This window comes from Numenius arquata, chromosome 9, assembly GCF_964106895.1.
Source record: "Numenius arquata chromosome 9, bNumArq3.hap1.1, whole genome shotgun sequence".
Taxonomy (NCBI): domain Eukaryota; kingdom Metazoa; phylum Chordata; class Aves; order Charadriiformes; family Scolopacidae; genus Numenius; species Numenius arquata.
This window is the reverse complement of record NC_133584.1, coordinates 2172469-2179537: the sequence shown is the minus strand read 5'-3', so window position 1 is coordinate 2179537 and position 7069 is coordinate 2172469.

The following is a 7069-nucleotide window of genomic DNA, read 5'->3' as shown; positions in this document are numbered from 1 at the left end:
TATGAACAGAAGTTGGCCTAATCTCAGTCAAGCTTTCTTCTGGACACACATTTCTCTCTGTGCCTTAAATCCAGAGGATCTGGTTGGATGAACTGGACAGGGAACTGCTGTAGAGAGGGTACAGCAGAGGACTACAAAGATGATGAGGGGCCTGGAGCATCTCTCTGATGAGGAAAGGCTGAGGGACTTGGGTCTGTTTAGTCTGGAGAAGAGAAGACTGAGGGGGATCTGATCAACGCCTATAAATACTTAAAGGGTGGGTGTCAGGAGGGTGGGGCCAGTCTTTTTTCAGTGGTGCCCAGTGACAGGACAAGAGGAAATGGGCACAAACTTGAATACAAGAAGTTCCATCTAAATATGAGGAGGAACTTCTTTCCTGTGAGGGTGGCGGAGCCCTGGAAGAGGCTGCCCAGAGAGGTGGTGGAGTCTCCATCTGTGGAGACGTTCAAAACCTGCCTAGACATGTTCCTGTGCAACCTGCTCTGGGTGGACCTGCCTTGGCAGGGGGGTTGGACTGGATGATCTCCAGAGGTCTTTTCCAACCCCATATCATTCTGTGATGCTGCTGGTTGTGGTCGAGGTGAGTGTAGCGGTGTGAGGACTCTGGTACCTCCCGTATTTTATTGCAGTTCTTTCCCTGCGCTTCTAGGTATGGACAGTGGGAGAGGAAATCTTTCCTCTTTTTCAGCACAACTGGAGGTTCATCTTGCCGCAGCAGAGAGAGTTACTTCTCAAAGCCAAGGTGACGTGTTTGGGGGAGATGAACACCAGGAAGGGCCCGGTGTCTGAGTTACAACTCCATTCCACATTAGGTGAGGATTCAGACTAGAGCAGGGCGCAGAACACCTGGATTCTCTCTGCTCCTTGTCCTTGTCTGTGTGCCAGCGCTTCCTGTTTTTGGAGATCCTGTTTGCTGTCTGGCTTCCAAATATCCCAGGAAGGTGGGAGGATGGGAAGAAACATGGAAAGAAAAGTAAACAACATTTTTTAAGGCAGAGTTTTATATTTTTATATATATTCAGCATTTGTTACCTATCTAACCTAGTTTCATGAAAGACATTCTAGAGTAATCTTTTGTTTACACCATCTTGCACTGATTTCCAGAAGCAGAACGTTTCTGTGTGTGAAAACTGATATTAAAGCCCTTGGTATTTGTAGCAAGGAGCAGAAGATGGTTTGTGGTGTGTTTTTACTTTGTGTTCTTTCTGACATTCACATAAAAAATGTTTTTCACCCGTATAAAATAGAGGATTAAAGAAAAATATGTAATTGGAGGAAAACCTTATTTCCATGGGTACGAAACGGCACGTGGCTCTGATTTGTTGCGGAACTTTAAGGTTTTTGATTTAAAGAGCATGAAGGAATTCGAGCGCTGCTCACTGAGCTTCAGTGTGCACACTGGGCTGTGGAGGAGCAGCTCCAACCAGGACAGAGCCAGGTGAGAGAGTGATTCTCATCCTGCTACATAGCATGCCAAGCTAATCATTGAAATAATGAGTAAGCAGATACGTGAAGTGTAAAGAGAAGATGCTTTGCTTTTCTAATTCCTTGTTGTTCTTTATGACTACTAGTATTCTATAAATAACAAAATCCTTTCCTTTGAGGTGAAGCTAGAAATGGAATTACCAAATGATTTCAGGCTAAAAAGGGAAGATTTAATTGCAGGCTTTCTTTTCTTTAACAAAGAGGAAAAATTATCTGTCTTTAACTGGAAGAAAATGTTCTAGGACAGGCATTCTGCTGTTGGTATGTCATAGGATCCCTAGGGAAAAAGCACAATCGTAGTGGGAGTTGTAGAGGTCACCAGCAACTTGCAAATGTTTCTTTCTTGTGATCCTGTTTTCATGGCTCCCAAATAGTGAGTGAAGCTATAAACAATGTGCCTGGAGGGGGGAGGGTGAGCAAGGGCACTGGAAAAGAAGAATTTACAAAGGTCTTTTGGTTTTCTTGGGGAAAAATAGTAAATATTTTTAAACTGTTCATTTCAGCTGTTTAATCCTATATTTTTTTAGTAAGAGATGACATATATATGTATTACCTCTTGGACAGTACTTTATAGTGAGTTCTTTTTTCAGGATGACCTTACCATTAATTTTATTCCTGGTATCTGAAAGTCACTACAACCAAAATCCAAGAATATTACATTCTGAAAGAAACAAACAAAAAATCTGCATGTCAGATTAACTTTAAAGAAAACAGCTTTGAAAAGTAATCAACCCATGTTCTCGTATCTAACTAAACTGAAACTTCTTTTTGCTAGTTTCCAGTGAGATTTTACATTCATGGGAAAGAATTATCTTACATTTCTGCTGTACTATAATTCTGCAGATGGTTCCAGTAATGTTAATTTTTTTTAGCTCTCTCTAGAACAAGGCAAAGGTACTCAGTGCTGGTTTTTGCAGGGGAGAAGTAGGTAACTACAAATAAAACTGTGAGTGTTTGGAAATGCTTTCCTGTTTCAGAAGGAAGCTAAATGGTAAGAAGATGTGTTTTCCACAGTGTTAAATCCTTCTGTTTGTTTGTTTCCCTTGAGCTGCTGTTTGTGATCAGATAAGCAATTCTGGGTATCTGCGCCTTTTCTGTGAAATAATAAGGATGACAGTAATACGTAAGAAATACGAAGGTATAACTGCAATGTAACAGTCTCCTGCTTTCTATTCTACGCAACACGGTATTGCTACTGTTTAAATCTGTGTGTAATAATGCTTTCATAGAGGGCAATTTGAGACATCTTTGTTTGAGTCTTCCTGGATTTTGGAAAAAGGCCAGCTTGGCAAACAGGAAGAACAAAAGGACAGCACTGAAAATATCTCGTCTGGGGCAGTCTCGCTGTCACCACACAGCGAGTTTGTTCAGCAGCAAAATTAGACAGGCAACTCTGCCCGGGTTTTTTCATGGTGAGTTTTGGATGTGTCTGAAGATGAGAATAAAACATTTTGGTCTTTAGAAAGTGTGAAATGTCTGGGACAAAGTGAAATACAGGATTTGCATTCTGAGAAGTGTTACTCTTGTCCCAGGAATTTTTTTTATTTCCACCCCCATAACTTTTGTTTCGGAGATTCCACAGAAGTTTAAAAAAGGTTATTTGGGGACATACCTGTAGTTGATACTTCTGTCAGCTTGATGGAGAATCAAGAAAATCATATAACCTACATGTGAGTGCGCAGTAAACCAGAATCTGTAAACGTAGTTGGATTGTGTAATGCGTAAAGACTTTTTCCTAAGGCGATGCTAAGTGTCTAGAGGAAACTTCTACCTGGAAAATAAAGCAAATCTAGACACAAATCCTAATGAGCAGCTCTTTCATGCTAAAGATACCCCAAGTTATTATAAAACATTGCTACATCCTGCCTATGAAACAATGTCATGGGATTTGTTTGTATGACTGGAAAAACCAATGGACTTTAATTGAAGTGTAGTAGTTTACTGAATGACTAATTCAGCTTCATATATAGACTGATAAAATTGTATTGAGTGTTTAGTCTATCCTTCTGAATTGATTTAGAAACACTAACTGATGTTTATAGCAATACAGAGTTACTCAGTCCTCTCTCAGTCCCTGGTATGCGTATCTCTGCATAAGCATCCCATACTTTATATATACATTTAATACAGAATTACAGCGCAGTACACTTCTGCTTCTTGCTTCCTTCTATGCTACTAGATTTCTTGCTGCCTGGTATATCATAGACGGAAGAATTTCCTTCTTGCAGAACCTGAGGAGTAACTGTAGGTGCTTGTGCTGATGGCAGACAGCCTTAACAGTATTTCCTAAAGAGAACAAATTGTCTTTTTTTCCCCCTAAACTAACCCACAGACTGGCACAGTGAGTCTTCACCTGCTTTATAAGACATATGTGTTACTGTTAGGTGGAGCTCCTCCCTTTGGAGAACATGCCCACAGATAATTTACAAAACAGTGGGGAAAAAAAAGCCATATCAGTTAACCATACTTTAATATATATATACCTATGTCTTAATTGCCAGATATTGACATCTTTGTGGAGTTGGTAGAACATTTCTGAGTAATTTCTAGACAGTGAAAATCAATTCATCTAATCTGTAAGCAGGTAATCTGTAAAAATGAGTGTTCTCTTAGGAAGAAAGGGTTCTCCACACTTTCCGGTAGAAGAGCTCAGGAAAGGTCATTAATTTGTTTTGTGATGTAGATTCTGTCTGTACTGAAGGGTAACAGTCCTTCCTTTTAGCAAGACACAAAACTTCGATCAGTGGTGCTCCTGTTTGAGATTCTTCTGGCAAAATGTTAATGTAGAAAAAACACAGTGGAAAAATTACTGCCAGGGTATCTTGCTGAGCTATGGATGCACAGGGCTTTAATGTGTAGAAGTGAGGTGAAAACAGCTTCAGGTGTCTTTAGGGGAAAATATATGTGGGTTTTTGACTCAAGTTAATTTGTTCCAAGCTTAGTTTGCTTCAGTTATGAACATAGAAAGCGCTTTTTTGAGTGCTAATGTTAGGAACCAATATTAACTCTCCCTGCAGTACAATTCCTACTGAATTTCCCAAGGTTCTAGATTGGGTGCTCAGCAAGGTTCATGGCGGAGGATGTGCTGAATGGATGAGGAAGGCTGTAATGAGTTAAAAAGAATGTGATTTGGTCAGTGGGTGTCTTTGAGTTTGGCCTTTCTGACCATCTGCGGTATCTCAAAGCTTTTCCAGGGCAAAAAATTTAAGGTGTTTTTGGAAGGTCAGGGGTTGCAGGTGTGATGTACTGTTCATTTAAAGTGTTGGCGTGTACCATTAGTTGGATTTAAATAACCGTCTCTCTAGAATTCTCTTTAAAATTATAGTTCTTTTACTGTCGAAGAATGTAATTGATTCTATTTATTCCAGGCAGCCTTCCAGATTTGAAAGTGTACACAGAAACACAAGCTGCCAACTGTACTTCAAAACTGTTTTCTGTTTATATTTTTGCTTTCCAAATCCAAACCCTGGAGGCGTGCTTACATGTGCAAGGAAAACGAATGTGCACACAGAATGACGCTCTGCGCTGTTCCAGTGCACGTCTTTATCCCAGTTTAAAACAAAAGCTGCTGGTTTGGTGCAGAAAAAAAAATAAAGATTTTTTTGGAGTGTCCCTTTTGGACCATTTGCAAGTCTTTAATGGATGGCATTGAGTTGGCATTGAATGTTTTGAAATTTTTAAAAAGCCGAGGTTGACATTTATTTTGAAAATATACTGGTTTAAAAGGATTTAATATCTATATATGTCCTCCAGCTCTGCCTCTGTTTCTTCATTAGTGATTATTGGTGGGGAGGGAGGAAAAACTTGCAGTGGGACAAACCACCATACTTGAAGCTGAACTTGCTTGTTCCCCTGGGTAGACCTGGTGTTCATCTGGCTCCACGGTGATCTCAATAAGGCAGCTAAAGCAAGAAAGGATAAGTGAGTCGTTCTCTGCCACTTTAATCCATCTGACCCTGTAATGAGCTGGCTTGGGGAGCCCCAGCATGATGAAGAATGAGAACACATGCCTTGGGCAGGGAGAAGATGAGCTCCTACGGCCACCAGCTCAGCGGAGCCTCAACCGCCTGCCTTGTGGAGCTGGACTTAAAAGGCTGCTGGTATAAATTCAGTCTGTGTTGGGAATATTTCGTTTGGCTGTGGTCCATCTTTAGTATCATTGTTTGTATGTGTGGACAGAAAAGTTCTTACAACTGCATGTTCTTGTTTGGGTTTTATTTAATGCTGGTATATGCCTTAACAGTAATGTTTTTCTGCTTATGCTTGTAATTAAGGAACGTAAATAAGCATGTGATTCACCGGTATGGAGAAGGGAGTCTTGTTCATGCTTTGCCTGATCAAAAGGATGCTATTTAGCCTTCTGTGTATTTCTTTTTATTGGTAAACTGAGGATAGTTATGGGGAATTCGGAATTCTCCCAGTTACTCTAGATGGCGGTGTTATTTGGGTTCATTTGTAGTGTTTTGTAGTTGGTAAGCTTTCCAAGTTTGGCTCTTAAATGCACTGTGAGTGTCCTTAGAACTTTCCAAGTCAGCATCCGCTCACTGAGACTGTTACAACCATGAGGATAATAAAACAGCTTCTTTAAGCTCTTTTTAAGAAAAGTAGTCAGTTGCAAAAACCTTCTAAATATGCATGAGGTGTTAGTGGAAAAGCAGTTTTCTAAACCTACATGGCACTTTAGTACTTTTGCTGATATTTTTCAAAGCCTACAACTACAAAGGTGGGATTTAAAAAGACAACCCTCCTGCTACTCAGAGTTGCTTGGGAAGCAGTGGATTTGGGCAAACATCAATTTCTTTCTAATGCTTCTTTTTAAGAACTGAAGTGTGGCAAAAGCAGGTACTGGATGTACTGGGAAGAAAACTTTTCAGAAAATAAGTACTGAGGCATAGTAGTGCAGAAATGAGGATCGTGATTTTATTTTTTAACATGTATATTTTTTTATATATCATTTTATATATATAGATACATTAATAATTAATGAAATTAGGGGCTAAGTGTAGGTAATGCACGATTCAAAATTTGCATAATGTATTATGGCCTTTGTGGTAACTTATTATTCTGCAACGAGAGCTTAGGTCTGTGCTATGGTTCAGTGAAAATGTCTTGCTGCTTAGAAGACCAACTTACTAGGAAAGCAGTAGAAAATGTTCTGTCACTGTGTAAACGTGTGCCCAATTTGGACCTTGAATCTGGTGGGCAGGTTTGGTTGTTCGCCCTGTACATCGCACAAAGGGTAAAGGAAGTGGTACATTAACCAAAATATAGAATGACTTTTGGGCAAAGGAGGACTAAATAATCTGGGACTATTATGGAAAAGAGGTAGCGGGGAAGACTTGATGGATCTCTGTAAAATTTAAGAGCAATGAATGCAAAGATAAGGAACTTCATTTCGTTACACAAAATCTAGGATGTCAGGTGAAAGTAGGAGGCTTCAGAACAAAGAAAAGCAAATATTTTGTAACATGGCATGTTCATTGCTCCCGTCACAGGATGCCAACAGTTTGTGAAAACTTCCTGAACAAACTCAATAGTTCTTGATGGATTTCTTTAACAAATACATAGATATTGCCTCTGGTTG